General features: G+C 43.5%; 1 protein-coding gene across 2 annotated transcripts in view; it reads right to left on the reverse strand.

Moving 5' to 3' along the window:
* Positions 1-1,394: 1,394 nt before the first annotated feature.
* The window catches only part of LOC122537116, a 61,773-nt gene continuing 40,933 nt past the window's right edge, over positions 1,395-22,234 (reverse strand). Inside the window, exon 9 of one of the 2 annotated variants that reach the window (XR_006308548.1) lies at positions 1,395-2,903. The gene's annotated coding sequence lies outside the window, so the exon portion shown is untranslated. Of the gene's footprint in view, positions 2,904-21,838; positions 21,899-22,234 lie in introns of those variants that run through there. The other variant, XR_006308549.1, reaches the window with a different exon arrangement.

The raw sequence follows: 22,234 nt of genomic DNA on the forward strand, positions 1-22,234 counted from the left end.
AAAAAAAAAAAAAAAAACTGGGGTTGTCGAAGGTGAAAACGTCTCTCGACCGTGAAAGTTGAAGAATTCAAGTGTAGAAAAATCATCAGTGTTTCGTTGTTTCGGGAAGATTGGGAAATTGTTTGTTACGTTTGTTTATTTACATTTGTGTATTAAATTCGTCAAAACGAGTTGCACGTTGCGTAAGACGTTGCACAAAGCGAGTTCGATGTCGGGCTGTCGAAGATCTTGGGGCGAATTGAAACGACTAGACCGGTCGCAATTTTGGAACGCAAGCACAGAGACTTTCTCCCCTTTACAAAAAGGACAGTGGGATTGGCAGTCGAGAAAATTGCACGTCCATGGATAAATCTCGAAAAGATTTGTTCCGCCATCTGGTGGGATGAACTCGTGCATGGTATCGTTTAAAGTCCAGAATCGCTCGTAAAGAACTGTACTATCGATTAACTTTTCCCATCTAGACATCGTTACGGTGTAAGATACAATTCGTTCGTAATGGACGTCAAATTGACATAATTCGTCATTAAGAGGCAGCGGAACTGTCAGCTAGGAAAAATGGCGGTGAAACACGCGATTGATTGACGTCGAAGCGAGTTGAAACATTTACGAGGTTTTGCTCTTCATCGTTCAGAGATATGATAAATCGAAGCAGGTTCCTGTGTGAAAGTGGAACTCGTAAACGAAACGGCAAAGGAATATGAAGCTTTTTCGTCCCGACGGCTCGGTGTTTGGGCGACTGGAAATCGTTTGAATAAAATTGGCGCTATCGATATTGATAATTCTGAGGCAGTGCGATGGTTCTGGGCAACTGGCTCGCTTAGAGACGTTATATGTCTTTTGAGGAGCCGAAGAACGATCGTTTAATGGCTCGTTAAACGCGCGAGCATTACGCGAACTGTACATTCGCTCTGTAAACAGAGATCGAAGTTATGACGTGCATCGTTCCAGGCCGCTGGTTATAATTTTTTTCTTACCCATAAGGAGTGAAACGATCCTGAATGCAACGGGCAAGCCTAAGTAAACGATGGAAAACGGTCCTGAAACATCGTGTCCGTTACATTTTATGGTAGTGAACCGTCCGTTGGGGTAGTGTTGTATTTTTTATTTTTTAATATCTCACACAGTGTTCTATTTTTATTTCTTTTATTATTCTGTTACGAGATTGGGCTTCTTCATCTTTTATTTATTAATGTACGTAATAATTAAAACATAATTGTGTACAACACAATACATTATCGTGCTAATTGCAAGTTGTTAAAATGACTGGCTACTTTCTTGTTTATCAATAAGTTTCGAGCGTGATACGTGTATCAATATACACCATAAAAATTTTTCTGCGTGTACACAACTAAGCCAATCTAGACAGAGAAATATTAAAATCATAGTGATATTTCAAGTATCGTTTAACGGCTTTTACAGACCGATTTAATATTGGTCCTGGAGGGTCGTAATAATTCGCCGTTCGATAAACACACAAGCAACGCGGATGATCCGTGACCATAGGCATAAAGGGTCTCGAGTAAACTTTGAATGCAACGACCTCGGTGAAAAGTAACCGAGTGGATACGGTTACGTGTGCTGTATCGTTGGCAAAAATTCTCGACGCGCGCGTTTGATCGAAACACGACCTATTATGCGTCGATAATGCGCGGCAGGATGGTCGAACGGGCCGAATCCATGGGGCCCGTGGGTGCTCCCATTGTTCACCGTCCACGATGCTACCCTTGGCTGTGTACAGAAGTGCTTAATGCAATAATACACTATAAAGATACCATCGGGAGCTCGATGGCCCGTGTTCTTTGCTCGGCACACAGCCCGTCTGACCCCGTCCCAACGAGATTTCCTTCCGACGGGAACGTGAACTAATAAGCGTCAGCCACACACCACCCTGTGTGATGACTTGTTTCGTGCTCTCGATTCTCCATCCCATAATTGATCAAATTAACGTGTCACTCGATTTCATTGACAATTTCCCGATCGTCCGTGACGCGAATGAAACCAAAATGTTGGTCGAACATTAGTTTTATATTTTTCCTACAAGTCTTTTCGTTTTGAGAATAATTTGTCAGTTTCATACTTGGCCAAATCACAATTTCGAAGACCCGTTTCGTGACCGACTGATCTGGCACGTTGGGTATTTGCCGCATCACGTTTAAGATCACGACTTTACAAGCGAACGAATAATTAAGTAGGTCAGGTCAGCTGCCACATCAGCTACGAAAGTCGTAAAATCGAAGAAACCGGGTGAACGTAATTCTCGGTTTACGAGCCTGCACAGGTGCGCCGTTACACGGTAGGATTAAATTAAGTCAGATACAGATACAGATACAGATTTATCGAGTTACGGGATACCGCTGGATATTCATGGTGTGATTACGTATTACAACTTCGTCACGCGTTCGTTATTTAGACTGTGAACTTGTAGTTTCACCGACCGATCCTTCGAAACTCTGAACAATTGGTTTTCTGCAAATTTGCATCGAATGACTTTAGAGATACGCAGTACGTACATTGAAAACAGATCAGATGGCAAGTATTTTTCACGGCGTGGTACGTTTCAAGCTTTTCAAAGATTCTATTGGTCACGCTGGCGAGAAAGAGGTAAAAATGAAGAGGGTTAGAGTGCGTTTAACGGGACGACGTGAAGTAAATTACGTCACACGCCGTGGTATTCAGGTATCAGCCAGGTGTCACCAGACCCAGCCAACGACGCGCGTTGAAACCATTCAACCATAAGAATTCTTTTGGCTCTTGAAAACGCCGAGCATCCCACTCATCTTGCGTTGAAGTTCGAGGTTATGTTTTGCCATGGTCCAAGGTTAGGCTCGTTCCTAACACTCCGGCTTTGTCTGGTGGCAACGTGTCTCGTTGGTTTTTTGACAAATTGAGGAGACGAGGGTGGCCTGTAACAGAGTGAAAACAAATTTGTTTGCGCAGGCTCATGGATAGATCATGTCTTCTACGAATTCTCCAACTTGTCGTTACGTTTACCCCGATCGATCGTCCCCGATTTCTATATTTTAACAATGCCTCGAACAAGCGAATTCACTGGCTCAAATTTTCAATCAGCAAATTGAACAACAAACATTAGATCCGAATTTAATTTTTGTTCTTACAACAAACGTCTGTTACATAATACGAGTTCGCTTCTTTAAAATTTCGTCTCTGGAGCAACATCAACCAAGAGAGATTGATTACCAACGAGCTACCATGCGAGAAAGATTTCGCGAACTAAAGGTCCTCGTATTTACACCAAGGAGATGCTGTGAATGAGAACTCTCAAGAATCTTTACCCGGTCAAAGGGACTTGCGACAGCTGCGAGATTTCGAGGCTCGTTGCACGTCGATTTCCTGCGTCAGGGCCGGCAACGATTTGTCTGGGAGCACACTGAAGGCTCCTACGTGGATTTGATACGCCTCGATCTTGGAAAGACGCCGCGGCAGGCACTGAAGGATTTCACGCCTCTCGAGGAGCACACTACCTCCACGCAGCTCGCCTCTTCTTCTCTTGATCACGATGGAATCGATGGAATAGAAAGAATACACGCGTGCTCTCTCAGCGACAGTCGCTCTGCGTTGAAAAGGGCACGCCAACCGAGGGCGTTTGAAATTGGTCGAGAATGTTCTTAAGAGAGTCTGGTGACGTTTTGTCAATTTCGCGGAGAACCCGTGAAACCGAGCGAAATTTACGGTAGACCGCAGATGCAAGTAACTTTGCGCCAAAATTCTATTCTACACGTTCGGCTTTCCGTTTTACACTGACAACGAGAGACACTTGGATTTTTCCATGTTGTGTCTCGATTTCAATCTTTCAATTCCCAGTGCACTTTGAATTCACGTCCCTTACGATTTTTCTTGGCACAATTTGACACCATGATCCGGGCGATAAGATATTGCGGCTTTCCTCTGGGATTTTGGTCCAACGATAACTAATACCTCTCTCGATGGTACGAGTAATATCCTGTCTACTAAGCTCACAGTCGTTTCATTTCGTTAATCTAGCTTTCTTTCTCCTTTCCTCTCTCTCTTTTTCTCTTTCTTTCTCTTTCTCTCAAAAATCCAACCCAGATTCCATCTTCTATCGTTAAAACAACGACTCGTTAGAATTTTGCGGAACGAAGTCTGCAGAATTTCTGAAAGCGTTTTCTTCGTTTTAATTGCAGCAACGACGCGATGCATTTTAACAACGAACGTTGGTGGTTTTAATACGAAATTGCAGTTCGTTGCTGGCTCAGCGACAAGTTTTCGGCTCACGGCAATTAACCGAACAAACAATAGAGAGATGATTCGTCAAAGATGTGGATATAGAGAAATTCGGAACGAATTTGACGGAATCGCGGCTCATGAACCGAGACTCGCCAACGCGCGAAGAAAGCTAGATTAAAGGTATATTAAAGCGGAGAGTACACGAGTGCCCGTTCCATTTTCTCTCGACTGTCGGTAATTTTCGCTTTATTGCGACGGCGATGTGAGAAGTTTTTATGGAACAAACTGCTTCATTTCTTAACGCGACGCGCCACGAAAGTCAAAACGAACCGGGTTATTTTCCTGCAGTTCAGCAGAACTATTTCCAAATTTCATTTTGCATTTAACGCTTCATTCATTGTCAAATTTAAAGCATCAATGAAGCATCATGCATTAATTAAGAGGCTTATCTCTCGCGATAAATCTCTTGTTTAAAAAGGCAAAAAGTTTTATTTCCGAGGGGTAGGTATTGGAAAAATTGTAAAAGTCTCTCTCTCAAAGATTCCCCGATGATACGGTTCCGCCGTGACGCTGAATAAAGACTCGCTCTAAATAAAGATAGGTCAGTGCTAACGACCGGACAACCAATCGCGATTTCACTAGAAATCAACTTGTCGCAAAAGGATCGAAGATCATCTACATTTCCTGTCGACGTCTGCGTCTGGTGAAATCTCTCGCCGATATCACCGCCGGTTCCATTTCAGTACCGATATATTTTTCGAGGAATTCGCTCGCTGACAAAAGGAGTTGTTCCTCCTCTCTGCAGAATGCGGCGCCTCGGAAGAGTGATTCGCGAACCCTCCGAGAGAGAATAGATTTCTCAGGTTTCCTCAGATTTCTTCGTTGATCAAAGAGCTCGTAAGGATTTTAGTACTGCTGCTGGAAATCGTCTGTGTGTCGATAAGTTAGTGAATGACCTAATCGATACTTTCTCTGCTGTTTCTAAAGCGAATTTTCGCGAAAGTGCGAGTTGCGCGTGAAATATTAACACGCGTGACGATAAACGCCACGATAAATTCGATTTTGTTTTCGACACAGTTGTCAATTCCGATTGCACGATGCTAACGATCGATCGTGCAGAAACACCGGGCGATATCGTTGGCTTAATTCGTTAATCGGTTCTGGATATAGCAATATGCGATAAACTATCGCGATGATCCTCTTGAGAATTGGATGCGAGCACCGCAATGGAATTCAAGCAAAGCAGAGGCAAATCGAGGGCAGAGGTTGCTCGCGAATGATGAACGAGTTTTCAGCATGCATCGAAATATCCCATCGATGGTGCTTGGTGGACTCACCGAGCCCTCTCCTCCTTCTTTCTCTGTGTGACGCCACGCACAAAAGGGGACGAGAACGTCGCTGAAGAGTCGTAGATCCACATAGAAGCTTTATTTCAGCTTCGATAAAACTGATAGGTTCTCCATTGATACGGGCGCACGACAATCAAAATGTAAGGGAGAAAGAGAGAGAAAGAGAGAGAGAGAGAAAAAGAGACGAATGACGCAAATGCATTTTCTGAGAAATTCTCACCTGCGCGGAAACGCTAATACGAAATCGATAGCACGATCAGTTTGGAGAATCGGGGATCGGTGAATAACACATACACACACACATACAGAAGCGAAGAAAAAAAGAAGAGAAGAGCGCGTCACGGATTCTTCGGACTCTTGGTAAACGCGATTCCCCCTATTGAGTCCGAGAGGAACACGTGTCCTTAGCCGGAGTCCAGGTCAGGCGATACGAGAAGAATCTTCTCGCAGGGTGTCATAAACCACCATAAAGAAGAGGAGAGCAGCGATGCCTGGCCAGTGAGATCTCGAAGGCTCAATGATCCCCGCGAGGCCATTATTATCCTCGTAGTAAGTCGGGCTGACCAGATGCTAAGGAGACTGGTCTCGTTCTTCTCGATTTCAAACTCTGCCTGGTATAGATTTCATTCACAGTCGGATATTCGGTCGGCTCCATTGTGACTTTGAGTACCTGTAACCTAGAAGATCCTAGGAGGACGCTGGTGTACGCCGCCGGGGAAAACGTAAAATTCAAATTTCTCGCACGGGAGGGGGCGGCTCGAAAGTCGAGACTTTTCTCATTGAGAAATTCGCACGAGAGCGCGCGAGAGTTTCGAGAGTACAATGATAAAATGGTCTGATGGTGAATGAATGAAGGAAGAAATCGTGGGTGGAATAGAAAGAAACGAAAGAGAGAAAAGAAGGAACAGCCTTATGCCGACCACTCGGTAAAAACATGGATAGATGCATCTCTTTCTCTCTTTCTCTCTCTCTCTCTCCCTCTCAAAAGAGGCTGTTTTCTTTTCGGCAATCCTCGCGCAAAAGCCAAGTGCCTCTTCTAGGTTCATTCAGTGTCGCGACGATGAATGGGAAACCAAACAGTCGGCTAGTAGGCGGTGGATGAGAGTAATGTCATTGGTAAAGTACTAGGCTCGACGGGGAGTTTCAATTCCGAAGAAGGCTAGTTAAAAAGCTAGTGTGGGACCAAAGAGCTAGTTATACTACAGTGATACTTAAATAATGGCTTAAAACCTCTAGCAAGGATATCATTGAGAATAAAATAACCGATATTATTGTGAATAAAAACCGACGATTTTGTCTAAATGAAAATAGTCGGCGTCGACGGAGAGTCGGAGAGCTACGGAAATAAAAGGGAAGAATGGATTTTAAGGTAATTAACAAATCTGTTCTGCGTCAGGGAAGAGAAAGGTCAGTTGTTCAATCGGGGAAAAGACAGGATTGTCGGCACGGAGAGCGGAAATGAACAGAGGAAATCGACTGGAGAACACGTTCTTCGTACATACGTCGGTAGCCCGATCCCTTGGGAAATCGGTTCATCGGTTTGTCTATTTCTGAAAGGCGGATCGTGACGTTCGCAGACGTCTCATTGGAAAACGAAAGACGATGTCAAGGTCAAGCGATAATCAACCGGCAGCCGCATAAAAGCGGCAGCCAGAGATTGCCGCTTTTGCTTCGGGAATCATTTACTTCCTTTCAAAATCGGCTTCCTTTTGTGCCCTCTGGCTTCCGTGTCGGTTCTCGGTCTTTTTTCTTCCGCAAAGTTTTGACGACGAAGTTGCGCGAAACAGGTGCGCTCGATGGATACGACGCATAATAATCACTCACCCTGCCAGCAAAGGACCACGTGCGTAAGTACATTGTTATATTTCACGTACGATGTTGCGGTTACACGTTTCTGTCCTCGAGCCGCTGAAAGACAAGCGGCGACCCTGCTTCTCGTCTTTTCACCTCGCGACGATGAGAGACAAGCAACACGATTAACGTTAGTGTATATTCTCTCCCTTTTTCTTTTAGAAAAGGTGCACAAGATAAATCTGTGAAACTATGAGCGGCTCACCATCCGAGCGGTTGACCATCTCTACGTTTAACGGGAAGTTGCACAGTGTTTTGAAGCTTTCCTGGCGCCGTTGCGTGCGTGCTACTCGAAACTACTATCACCACGCGAACACGAATTCGAGGTCGTTTACAACGTCACTTATAATCAGTCACTTGTTGACCGTATCCGTCGGCCGTACATGACGCGGCATTAAGTGAATTAAGCGCAAATCGAGCCGTCGAATCCGTAAGTGGCGGTCGACGAGCGTTAAGTTTACTCTAGCACTTTATAGGTCAATGGGTCGTAATTGAGATATCCGGATAGCGGTGAACGTAGTCTGACCTGGTTTTCGTGGTAATACTGACTGCATAGCTCGCGGTAATTTCGTTTCAACTATCCCATTCTGATGACCGTTTAATCGAGAAACGAGTAGTCGAATTTGCATAGTGGCTCGTTTTTTTTTTTTTTTTTTTTTTTTTTTTAAACAAAAAAAACTTTTTTGGATTATTCGTGACTGTACTGCTTGTAACTTTGATGGGTATTCCAAAATGAGATTTATTTTTGCCGTTGGATGACCAACCAGGCCTGACAATATTGGCTCAGATTGGCTAACATTGAGTCAGTAACAGCCTCCCTAAAAGTGACCTAAACACTTATTCAGGACAAATTCCAGGAGTTGGTCATCCACCTCGCTACCTTCGATTTGCTATAAACAAAATTATGAAAATACGTGCCCCGGGAACAGCGACAACACTCTTTTTCATCAAGCAGATGATGAAACGCTTGTAACATCATCCTTGACCACGGTTGCAAAATGGTGGTGAATAAATTTCCTTAAAATTGCAAGTGTCGTTTCTTTACGCGAAATCCAACATTGCAATGGACTATAGACTAGTCTTGTCTAATCACGTGTGATAAATTTTACTTGTTCGATGAGCCTACTTGTCCTCGAAGATTACATGACGCAATGTTTGGGGGTTTTTTACATCAAAGTTCTGAAATTTTTGTCGATTCTAACGCGGACGAAGGCGGCAGGATCATTAAACATGCGTTTGAGGTAAACAGTTTACGAGGTTCTAATTTTATAAGCGATATAAGTCGGAGAATACTCGGTTGGAGTGCCGGCACGCTCTCTCGCTCGTAAATTTTTATTTGTCAGAGTTTCTTAAGCCCTGCAGGCGACGCCTCGCCTCCGCCGTTCTCGAGGCAATAGAGGACTGCCGGGTGCTCGTAATTCTCCACTGAATTCCAAATCTCCCTACCGACGATTGTTCCTTTCCCAGAAACTGTTTCTTACCAGTGAATCGTCGAATTTCGCAACCGGTGGTGCGATTTCGTTTTTAAATTTTTTGATATTGCGACTTCTCGAGAGCTTAGAGACAGATTGTTATTCTTTAGCTTAGACTTGGTAATTTGATAATTATTAGCGAAATCATCATATTTAAACAAAAAAAACAAAAAAAGAAAAACACATAGGATAGTCAAGAGGTTCGAAAAGGAGATGTAAAAATTCAGCGTAATGGAAAAACAGCGCGGATTATTCCAAAGCTCTTGGAAATCTACCTCTTATAACCGCTCACGACCACCGAGCCGTTATACATCGCATTAACGTTATCCCTCGTATTTTTCAATTTATCAATCCCATCCGTCCCAGGAACAGCTAAAGAAAGTCGCTAGAGAAATCTCCTCCGGTCAGTTCGAAATAATCTGGACTGGTTCTCTGGATTCTGTTATAAATTTCTATTTGTCAAAGTTCCGAGCGAGCCTGTCGAGTTGCCTTACGTTGCGGGTGAATGAAACTTCTGGGCGGTGGATAACAGAAATTCACGTCGAAGCTTTCTTGCGGGAGGAACGATTCTTACATAGTTTTCAGTTTTGCTCTTTCTCGAGCAGAGAGCGATACGGTTTCGTTACAAATTCCATCACGATTCGGAGAATTTCGTTTTACGTACGACGATCTTGTCGAATCGGCGAAATTGATTTACTTTGACATACTGCAGCAAGTAGCAAAATAATCTCCCTCTCGGCGGTGCTGTCCTTCCCAGGGACGAACCGCAACCCTAGTTTCCTCGGGAGACGACGTTTATTAAATTAGAAACGAAGGGAGCGGTATAGATGCGACTAGCAGATACAGCTGGGGCCAGAAGCATCTGGAATACGTGGTGAGGAATCTTTGGCCCAGCGTTTTGATCAAGCAAAGCCATCGCGAAGACGCGTGGAATTCACCGTGTCACAACTAGCATATTACTCTGTTGTTCGAAACTTGAAATCGAAGCAAACCAACATTTTGAGAACAGAGATATTCTTCTCGCAGGGGAAATCTGTTTTACTGGGTTGGCTTCGTGATTAATTTTTTTTAAACTCGCTAAGAGTTACGATTTCTCTGAAGTCCTTCGGTCAGGTAAAATGTAGACTAAATCGTTGAATTCCAGTTAAGATCCTTGTTTCCTTGGGAAACTGTTTCTTCTGCTATCCAAATCTCCGGAATGGTTCCCCCCTCGTAATTTAGTCAAATTTAATTATTTTACAGAAGCTTAAAGTAAATTTCTCCTCTGTCAATGTAAAATGGGAAATACGAATAAATCATACTACAAAGGGTGCAGATCGATGTTCTTTCAAACGCTTAAAATCGTTTAACCGATATCTCGGGCGATTTCGAGCGTAGCTGATCGTATTGCTCTCCTATTCGGGACATTAATATCACATCATCGTAGATTCATTACGCTAAAAACCCGCAGATTCATGCGGATGGCGCACGGAACCGCTGCATATTCATCGCGCCCCGAAAACTAATAATTTCACGATCGTTATAAGCTAACCACGGGGGGTCTGGCCTCTCGATCGAATTAATCTTTCGCGAGAACTCGGCAGCCTTAATAAACGCGTGATATGACAGTTTCGACGATACGATGCAGATCCATTGTCGAGGCTACTGGTTCGTTCAAGGTGGAGCACCTCGTTACATCGAGGACACCCGTGTGCACCGGTGCCCTCGCCGCGCGCAACGTGATAGAATATCTTCTCTAACTGTTTGCAATTATAGAGTTGCGGTGCAACGATGCACTCCAAAATGAAACGCTCCGATGCCAGGCGTTTCGAACAATCGCTTAATTGTTCGTGGTTGATTTTCGAGGATGGTGGGTTGGGCAAGGTCTCGTTGGAATTGTACCAGCGATAATCAATTTCCCTTTATCCTAATAATGATGACGATAGAGACACTGTGGATCATTCAGTAAGAGATATTTTTTACTTGAGAAATGGTAAAGTTTTCTAATATGACGTCCTGCTTTTTTGCGTTCTTCTTGTTCAAGTAACAAGAATTATATAAGTTTTTCGATTTTTTGGTTTAATGATAAAACGAACCTCTTACTAAAGAAACAAATGGCTACGAAATAAACAGGGGAAAACTAGAAATTTAAGCTTGGAGAAATTAAAAACTTCAGGAAGTGACAGACACTGATGAACATAGTTTAAATTTCGAATTGCGAAAATTGTTTGCAAATTAATACTCTGCTCACGATTTTAATTATACGCGCCGAAACTTCTGTTCTACGGTAGATCTACGTGGATTTTTATGAAAGTTGGCTAGTTGCATCTGAAAATTGCTGTCGCCTCGTTTACAGTCCCGTCATCCTTCACTGTCGCCGATCTGGCACGGTCGCGTTTTCTCGGGTAAACAGAAGGCGAGAAAAAATGAAAGGAAAAAACATGTAATCTCGTTGCAGTTGCATGCAGCTGAAGGCGATCGTCCGCGAAATCGCGCGTGTTTAGGCAACAGTGCATACATTGCCGCGGCCTGTCCGGGTGACGTGTGATATATCATAATTTTGTAACTGGTCTGAAAAAAACCAGCCATGGGAGAGCCTTCCGTCCGGGGGGAAGGAGGGGGTCAAGATTGAATATGTTTCGTGTATTCATAACCCGACAATGGACACTTGAACCTGCCTTGTTAGATGGGAGCAGTGAAGCGAGAAACTGGGTGGAGTCTATAGGTCGCTATAGGTCGTTTCAGAATCCGTTGAACGTTATTGATGGTTCTACGCACGAGGGCAATTCGGTTTTTTCGATCTACGATGAGATCGTATTCGACGGTAACGAGAGCCCGAATATTCGGAACTTACCTTCGGCTCGTATTTCGCAGAGTGCATGAATTTCCGATCGTTTGAAACGCGGACGATAAAGTATTTACGATTTGGTTTCAGATGAACGTATAATTTCTCTGAAATCGATCCGATGATGTAGTATCGGTCATTGATTCTGCATGAGGAAGATCAGTCCAAACCAGGAAGCGTCCTGTGAAGGTTTATATGATTTTGAGTCCATTTATTGTACATGTAGCTGAATTCAATGCAATCAATGATTTAATTGATTGCAATTGATTTGAATAAGTGCTACCATAACTCCGTGAAATCAATGAAACAACAATAGGTAAATACGACGTGTATATCAGAGAAAATACGCAACTAGTGATAAATATATAAGAGTGCAGAATAGCCATTGTCAATTGAAGTACGTTATTTATTACCGTCGACGATGTCCTCTTTCTGTTTGGTTCGCTGTAATTCGTCCTTACGCTCGTGGAACTCAAAGAATGCAATTATTCGTCATTGTAATCGCTCGTGAATCCTTGGAAGATCGGACGAAAAAGGCGGTTCGATCAAATTTGTTCCGCCATTGACCGGAGAGACGACAAATTAAACGACGCAACGATGTTTCAGCGGCGGAGAAACGGTACCGTAAACGCAAACGTCGGTCCTCTCTTTCTTCCTTCCCCCCCGAAGCGACGAAACTTAATTCTTAATTAAAGCACGAGGACGATTCGCTACGCGCCATCGAGCTACCCTCCGTCGAAACGCACCTGCACGCCTGCGCCATTCTTCGACATGCCACGTGGAATCCGTAGAACGTTAGACGCGTAGCGAGCGAAAACAAATACGCGTCACCCTGGACGAGTCCTCGAAGCGTAGGCAATATGTGTCCTCGACCCTAAACTGTCGAGTTGAAAAAGATGAGGCGACGCGTTCACAACCCATGTACTCTTCAATGATGCAGTGGCGCAGTCGTTGAAAGGACCTCTCGTTAAAAACGTTCGGAAACACCTTTCTCCGAAATACTTCTTGGTAAAAGCAATTTACTTTTGCCGAAGAATAAATCGCTGTTAGACTCGGAAGTCATTTCTCAGAAAGCAGAAAATGAAATGAAACGTTGCACGACACGAACTGTTGAAATATTTTCGACTAACGAATAAAATTATTCGTCGTTTGAAATTTTATCGTTTAGGCACGAACAGATGCGAGAATTGATCCAACGTGCGAAATTCTTGCGCAGACGGTGGCGTTGCCATTCTTTCAAGTTTCCCCGAAACGTAAATTATGCGCGCGTGCAGAAACAGTGCTCGAAGAAGCATTTGGCGAGAAAACAGTGGCAAGCAAACTGTATAGCCGAAGTGTCAAACCGATAGTTTCGCGGCGTGTGTCTGTACATGTTGGAAGCGGCGCCATTGGAAGTGGAACACCGAAGTACAGGGTTGTTTCGACACCCTCTTCCCTCGATGTACGCTGCACGTGTGCGATCCGACAATTCGTCACGCTTTTGGTTTCCAATGCGACTGACGATCACGCGCGTTAATACACGTTAATGTGCGTTATATATCCACCCAGTGTTTATATTGCACACCAGTTAGAAGATATTGCGAGCAGGAGCGTTGCTTGATTTTCGTCATGCTCACTACGCGGATGCTGCACTCGAAAGCAAATGGAAATGAGACAGAGAACGCAGGAACAACCAAAAAAAAAAAAAAAAAAAAAAAGAAAAAAAAAAAAAAAAAAACGAAATTAATGATCCTCGTAGTTGTTCAGTCGATGATCGACTGACTGAATTGCAGTCGAAGAGACGCGATTGGAAATGGAGTCGTCATCGATTTCGTTCGACGGTGGCCGCTGCTACGACAAATTCGTATTAATGACCAGGCAACTTTCCTTTCGAGCAGTTTTTGCATACTCATCGCCGGCGCAATATGCGACGTGGAACAGTTGGTAGCGGATAGATTCGATCTGTCTGCGAGTTTCTTCCATTGTCGATTTCGAATTGCACCGCGGTCATATGTCGAAGAACAGTAAACGTTCAGTTGGACATTCTGTCGTCCGGATCTCGATTATTCCACGCGAGAACGACGCGAAAGTCTGGCTCCAGTATAATTAATTTACCAGTAGGATTATTGGTTGTAGCGTTACCGTGACGAGAGGGGACGGCAAATTTACATTCTTCTCTCGCGTTGATAAAATAAATAACGTCAGTGGATGATATTTACTCTCAAATAATTACTTTTATCTACAACCAGTAGTACTAATTGTAGAGAATTGTTGAACGTCATTGAAAATGAACGCAGAGAGAGAGAGAGAGAGAGAGAGAGAGAGAGAGAGAGATTCGTCACGGTCGAAATGTCGTGTTTGAGTGCATTATCGATTCAGAATGCTTCGCCGCAGTAACACAAATATCGAATGCGTGTGACGTATGAAATAATTGTTCCCTCTCTAAACGCATCCCTTTCCTTGCTTTTTTTCCAAGACGCTTAACGCGCAAAAATGAAGTATAACAAGCGACGAAGCGCTGTACCCATCCGCAAAGTAGACTCGATATCCCCTCGACCCGTTATCCCTACGAAATCCTACCCTAGTTTCTGCCTCTGTTTGCTACTCGTTATCTCGCGAGTTTATAATATTCAGCGACACAGGTCTGTGATCGCGAGCTTCATCAAATACCCGCGATTTTTGCTCGTCGTGCTTGCTTCCCGTGGGATGATATTTAAACACGCAGAAATACACACACACACACACACACACACACACGCTCTCTCTCTCACTCTCTGAGTTATACGTACTTACACGCGTTTGAACGTACAGCCGAGAACGGAACGGGGACGGAAGAACACAGAAGCGACGGGGACGCGTGCACGCGTCTTCGGCTTTGCTGCACAATCAAGTGTCCCCGGTTATTGTTCGCGGTTATTTGCCTGGCGAAGTAGTCAATGAGAAGTGATTTAGTAAACAAGTAGCATATTGCCGATGGCCGTTCGTTCAGCCGTATGATTTAATGTTCTGTTGGGATACAGCAGCCAGGGAATCGATTCGCCCTGATCACTCGCCGCGTCGCGCCGTTGCCTTAACTGCTTATCGGTGGGAAACAGCGAATTTCTCTTCTACTCGTGCTGTCTGATTTAAATGCGCGCGTGATTAAATTCCTCGATACTGCGAACGAGCACAACATATTTAACATAATTTGGCAACACGTACGAGATTAATGCATGTAACATGGTGGTTGTGTCAGTGGAATCGGTTAATTCGAGACAGGCATAATTAACCAACTGTTTGACAAGCCCGCGGTCGATCGGCGTTCCTGTTTCTTTGGTACGTTGATTAAAATTCAACGCATATTGGTCGCATTAATAACACGATGGACGGCAAATTGGTATTCCCCTGTAAAATAATCAATGTAATTGAAACAAGTGTATCGAATAATATGTGACTTGAACGATGTTGATCAAATAAGCGAGAGAATTACAATCAAATCCTCTTTAACGCTCGAGGAACTGCTTTTTAATTTTCACGTCGACGTCTTAATTAATTTAAAACGCACAACTGCAGCTCGGACAAGAGCACCGGGTGTATCGGTCATGTAATCCATTACGTTCAATTTCATTTATTAAGCGCGGATCAAAGGAACATTTGGAATGTTTCCGTTACCTTTTAACATTTTCCAGCAGCCAATGCGCCGCTGTGTACAGACCTCGCCATTGTCGCGAACAAACGACAGACACTCCGCTTCGTTCCGTGTAACTGCGATCGTAAAACAACCAACGAACAGCGAATCATCACCACGTACACGCGTGTACACGGAGTGCGCTATGTACGAGGAGCATCGTAAAAAGCTGACGAGAGCTGGATCGCGTGTTTGGCGAGTTAATGATCCGACTTATAGCCAAGACTCTAACGTAGGTCTAGGTAGAGTGGGTGGAACGTTGAGGAGATCAAAGCTAGACGAGAGTTTGGAGAAGGGGGACCAGGAGAGCGAGGATGCACATTCGGAGCAAGTAACCCCGCTGGTAACGCAAGCGATCCAACAATTTTCCGAGACATTGCTTCTCTATAACGCGAGCTTTGCACAAGTCGCAGGATGTTGGGCTAGTTTAACACCTATTTGCGAGAACGAGCCGCTCCAAGGACCGACTGTCCTTTCATTGACACCGAAATATATATATTTTTCAATCTCCTCGACCATTCGCCGGCAGCACGTTCCAAGAACATATGTCGGTCTTTTGTGTGAGAGATCTCGAAGATCTTTCTTTCACTGCGCCCCCGAGTTTTTCGTTTCGTTTTCATACCGAGGACACCCTCTATGCGCATTCGACCGGGCCATTGGCGCGTGGTCGATCTCGTTAATGATCCACGCCCGTGTCAAACTTCTCTCTTTTTTCTTATCCCTTGCTTTTCTCGTAGAAAGATGGTGGTTTAATGTTTCCTGCTTTGTTGCGCAAAGGTACGCGCATCGAAGGACGATACATCTTCGTTAAACGTTTCCGAGACACAAGACAATAGAGTTGTCTGTTCGTGTGACAGAACATTTGCCGTTTCGCTGATTCTTTCAATTATTCTCCTGCCGAAACTACGAAACTCTCCTGGAATTATACTGCAAGATTAATTTACCGTTTTCACGGCAATTCTCAGGAGATTTCAGATTCACCGATAGAATGGGAAAAAGCTGGCCAATTTATTATCAGAGCTTGGAAACGTGGTTTTCAATAAAAGAAACGTCAATGGACGTTTGATGGGAAATCTATCATTTCTCCTGGCGTGCACATTTTTACACGTCTATCTTTTTCAAACAGAGAAGAACATGTATGAGTCGTGCGGATTGAAAGCAGAAACGATCTTGGAAGCACGACGTTCTACATTAGTTCTCTCGTCGATGTCCTTTCATCTCTGGTTTTTCGTCTCCTCCAATCGATTCCAACTAGTGCCAGTGTCGAAGTAACATCCGACGAGAGCATGAGAACTGAATTGTTTGCAACTTTTGTTCTCTTCTTTAAAAGCACCACCTTACTCGTTATTACTCGAACATTATGGTATTTCGTGACGTGAATTTCTCTTCGTGTTGCGTATTCTATAAAGGAACGTTCTTAACACTTTGACGGCCACATGTTTTACTTATTATCGGTGTGTGTGCTCGATATTTAAAGCGGCAATCGTTCATTGTATAATTAATAATTACGCTATGTTTATTGATAAAAATACAACTAGTCAAATTGAAGATTGTTTACATTTTTCACATTCCTCACAATTGTGTAGACAATTTACGGAATTTACATCCAGATCCTCCATGAATCCCAGTTAATTTCGTATGTGATTTTTCCAAAAAATAACAATTGTCACAAATTAAACGCGTATCAAAAGAATCACACAGGCGAAAGATCATTTTTACGAAAATAGCGGCGCAGAAGTCGTGACAACGGCTGACAACGAGTGTCAACACTCTTTGTTACTCTGTAACCCAACAGTTACACTGAGAAATGTAACTTGCCCTGATTCATCGATTCAACTGCAACTGAGGGTATTTGTGAAATGAGAAAAGTGGCGAGTGAACAAGACCTAATATGACCCGCTTCCGTTTCCCTTTAATTCCAAAAATTCCCATCGAAACGGCCTACCGTTCATCGCTCACGCGCCAATTCGCTGCGAAAGCTAATTAACCTTTGATTAAACATTTCTCTGGCCATTGGCCAACGTTAATCCGTCGGGCGTTTGAAAATTCGCGTACGTTTACGCGAGAATGGGCCATAGTCGCGATTAAAGCGACCGAATTAATTTTTCCCTGTGAGGGAAGCGACTGAAACTGTCGAGAGGCACGAGTCGTGCGGTCGAATTCTCCGTCGAAGCGGAATGTCGCGATACGGTTTCTACGATTGGGCCGGTAAATGGCGGAAGACCGGCAAGTGCCGTGCACAACGAAATTTCGCAGCCACGTGTGACAGGGCTTCCTGCGCGACGAGCAACGTTAATTGGACAAATAACCTCGGCTCGGTATTAGACGGACCGCACGCTTCTTCCCAAAGGATTAGAGAGCCGTGTGCATTCTCCGGGGGTAAATCTGCTCGCTACTTGTTGCGGTTTGCTCATGCGGTTAATTCATATTGTTTCAGGTAAAATTGCGCCCTCGATGACGCGCGCGTCGTTATTCTCCTGTTGTATACCTTGCCCCGTGTCTACGAACGGCTACGATAAGCTTTGTGTTTCGATTAATAATGCAGAAGTGAGTTTGTGTGGGTGACAAGTGACATAGAGGGAACTCGAGACGGGCTCGTCTGAAATATCGATTACGAGTAAAGAGCGATTTCTAGAACGCGTGTAAAGAAGGGTGACCGTAGAGATTTGTTCGCGTCAATCAGGAATAACTAATTGTGTCTCACTGTGTCCTTTTTTTCTTCTTTCTTTCGCTAGTCTGTTTTTATCCGTTTTGTTCAACGTTTAATGTCGGAGCTTCTAAGCGAGTTGGTTGATACTACATTTGGAAAATGTTCATTCCGCGTAGAATTCGAATGCTTGTGTATGGTATTTCGTTCGTGGAGGTAAGTGTAACTAGCGAGAAATAACGTGTTATGTACTTTGGGCGAAGTAGGAATGGCGCACGAATTCGATTACATTCAACCAGCTTTATTTCATCCAACGAGACAGACAATGATCCCCGACGCTGAAATAGCTGCGTCTTGCCTCGAAAATCGATGGGCAGGAACGTACACCCGACGGAATTACACGGGTAACGAATATCCTATTTACGAGCAAACGAAGGTGATGCCTCGTGCGCCCGGTCGAGATATGCAAATTAAAAATTGAAAATCGTATCCCGTTTTAAAGGACACTTGCGACGATGGGAGGAGATGGATTCTTTTTGTGTTTCTCGATGGTCAAACACAACCGATAGGAAATGTATTTCAGTGTTCCGAAGATAGAAACGAATTTAAGAGACACTCTCTTTCACTCCCTCCTTTGCCAAAGTGGAAACGCGGCGGATATCGCAAAAATGGAACGCGTAACTTTCCAAGAAGGAAGGCGAAAAATATGCAAATATTAGATACCACGAGGAGGGGGAAATGTCTTCTCCATTGCCCGTGGCGATGATCTGCGGCAAAAGTAAATTCAGCTGCTCTCTTTCCTTTATTGCACTTTATTGCATTCTGCGGAGAAAGCATCGTTTCTCTGTAGGCACGGGGAGGCATACTTTTCATTTATCAGACCGTAAATATTTTATGTTCGAACACTTATGTATGTATGTTCTCGTTCCTTTAAATATGGATCGTTCTTTGTAAAAATTGCGCCCTCGTTTCTTTACCCTCGATGAACGGCAGGGAAGGCCTGCGTTTTACGTTTTTGTTATTTTTCCGCGATATTTTTTTTGGCACTGTTCTGCCATATTAAATTATATTATCATGTACTTACTACATAAGTATAATTTAATAAAAATTATTCGTTAAAGATATTTAATTTTATTAAAGATTAACAATGGAATTTTATTTAATATACGATTGAAAGGAGGATAATTATTCGATCGTTCTAACGACGATAAATAAAACTGAAATGAAATAAATCGTTCTGAAGTCGAATCTTTCAAAATTAATATAAATTAAAAGTAGTAATCTATTTATTGAAATTATTGATCATAAAGATGATAAAAAAACTTCAACAATAACATGGGTCTTTATAATCGGAATATCGTTGAGATATTTCTATTAATTCTAAAAAGTGTCGTGAGAAAAATGTAAATGATTAACACATTGAGATAAATCTTTAAAAAAAATTGGATTTTCATTCATCCTTGATTTATTAATAATCCTGAAATTAAAGGTTCACGCGGTTATCGCGGTTTACGTTGACTTTATCTTCAAAGAATCCACGTGACTGTTAACGGGGAACGCGCGCGTAAATACTTGCGCAATATCTAAGAAAGGGGAGGAAGGATGGTTTCCTCTCGGAGTTGGTACGAGCTTCGAGTAGCTCCTACACGTGAGAAATTGCCCGTCGATGGTTCGCCGATCGAGGCGGAGGCATACGAAAGTCTCCTTATTCTCCTAACAATCATCTTCTGTCTTCTCCCCTCTCGTTTCATCCCCTCTGTCCGGTGATTCTCGCCGATACGAGTCACCGGCGAAGAAGCAAGGGAACTAATGCTCAATGATAGCCACCCTCCCGACCGCCGGAGAACGAAATCAATAAAGCCGAGGCAAGTTTTACCAGCTCCCTTTCTCTCGGTTCTTCATTTCGTTCGCTCGTACGTTTCTCGCTCTCTCGCGTCTCTTCGTATTATCCTCGTTTCATCTTTCTCCGGTTTTACACACACACACACACACACACACACATACACACACACACCTTCTACTTACTTTTCTTCGCTGCATACTCGTTTCTCTCATGTACATCGTATATTAAATTTTTTTTTCCTCGAGTTTCCACGTTTACATTGTACCCCCCGCGTGTAATTCTCGCGTGTTTGTGAGGAAAACACTGGTTTTTCACGGGTGAAAATTAACCACGCCGGAGGACTCCACTGCGTGCTGATCTAGAAACCCTAGTTGTTTAACGTGTAAACGAATTACGATGATAAACATGACCTTTCGAAGTTCGAAGTGATTCTGTCCGATGTCGCGTCTGAATCGAACACGTGAATTTGATAAATGGAAGGATAAGAGCCGAAAGAGCGAAAATATTGTTATCGCGACGGGAGGTAGCTGTAATACCTCGTAGCGTGCATGTGACGGAGATATTCGCGAGATCGCAAATAACCGCGAAATATTAAACGGAGGGATTGAATATTCCTCGGGTTTGAAGCGACTGTTTTTCCACGTCCGACGGAACGTACTCGCTTCTTCTCTGGAAAAGCTCGTGCATTTCGGATCTATGGTCGCGGTATGTTGTAACAGAATATTTATACTCTACTATTAATCGAAAAAGAGAATTTGCTTTAGAAGTTACGTACCGTAAGATTGGCAAGTTGAAAAAATTGTTGAAAACTTGACAAAGTACTTGACAAACCGAATTGCCTGTTCTTTCAATCTACGAACAAGGAAAGGGTAAAAGAGGATTTTGGGAATCGCGAGTCTCCCTCGTCGTTGTTAAATTAAACGTTTAAAGCGAACGCTTCGGCCAGGCGACAATAAATCTACGCGAAATCGTTTACACGTGAACCGTATTTCCCACGAGCACGGAGACACGTTGCGTGCGACAGACAATAAAATTGCATCGGACACGTTGCGCATGTAGCCGCGTGTTATCCAGTATCTACGTGCCATTATATTCGAAACTGAACAATGTACGGTGTTGCGGCGAAATTGGTAGATTAAGTCTAATGCAATAAGTCTTGTTCATACTATGAAAAGTTATATCACACAGTTGCTGTTCTCTATTCCTCGTTTGCTGTCGCATGGTCTTTTTCACTCATTCGGTATCGAATAAAGGGGGGAAGGGGAAATTATGTTATTTCCTAAAGATATTCACGTCAGACTCGGAATTAACTCAATTATCTATAATATCTCATCCTTTGTAAGTGGATAAATAATACGGTATGTCCCTAGATGCATTCAAGAGCACGCCTGATCGTCGTGATTCTATATCTCGTACGAGAGATACAACAATGGAGGAAGAGATTGTTGCGGTCTTAAGGCAAAGACCGCGTGAAAAGTTCCGGTTGCCTGGGGAACCGGTTTCCCGGTCGCGTCGCGAATCGCACGGATGCGTGTGTGTTGTTGCACGGTGGGCGTGCCGTGCCTGGCAAATCGTCTTTCGATGTATGCCTGAGCGATTTCGAATAGGAGAAACAGAGTTCGGGGCGAAAGAGTGGCGAGGAAACAAGGGGTTGCGACCATAAATATAGTTTTTTTTCTTTTTCTCGAACGAACCCCGTACGTTGGGTATCGCGTCACTCTGTTGGCAGTTGCCTTGCCTTTGCGACAGGTTTCGCGGAAAAGGAGGGGTTGGCGAGGAAAGATGGACTCGAATTCGGGTTAAAATGTGGGCTGGAAGCGTGACGATTCGCTCTCGAGTGGAGCCGTATATCTAACGTAAAGAAATCGCAACATCTACTTTTTTTTTGGGGGCGTTGCGTTTCTCTTTAACGTTTAAAGCCAGATTTTCGAGATTTCGTTCGGTTATTACAGAGGTAGTTTCAAACGATCGAAGTTTGAAATTTGTAGGTCAATCTGTTCAGCAGAGCGGAGATTCCAGGAAGCCTTGAAGTATCCGCTGTTTCTCCGAGCGTTGCAGCGCTGAAAAGTTGAAAGCGCAAAACATTGAAATTAATTACCCAGTTTGCTGGTATTTTAGATCGCGCGGAGAGAAATATGACTCGATATTCAGTCGAGTGAAAAACTAGCAACGTTCGAGGTGAGAGACGATGTACATTTCCCTTGAACTTACTAATTAGTAATTACCTTAACGAAACGTTAAGCTACGACTTATTCTCGACTGAAGAGATTCCCTTCTGCGTAAAAGATTCGTTTTTGGTCTAGAAGTGAAACAAAATTTTGCACGTGTTTCGTTCACGTGTTTCTTTATTGGGTAAAAAAAAAAAAAAAAAAAAAAAAAAAAGAAAAAAATGGAAA

The sequence above is a fragment of the Frieseomelitta varia genome, unplaced genomic scaffold (genome assembly GCF_011392965.1).
Source record: "Frieseomelitta varia isolate USP_RPSP 00005682 unplaced genomic scaffold, Fvar_1.2 scaffold_886, whole genome shotgun sequence".
NCBI classification, from domain to species: Eukaryota; Metazoa; Arthropoda; class Insecta; order Hymenoptera; family Apidae; genus Frieseomelitta; species Frieseomelitta varia.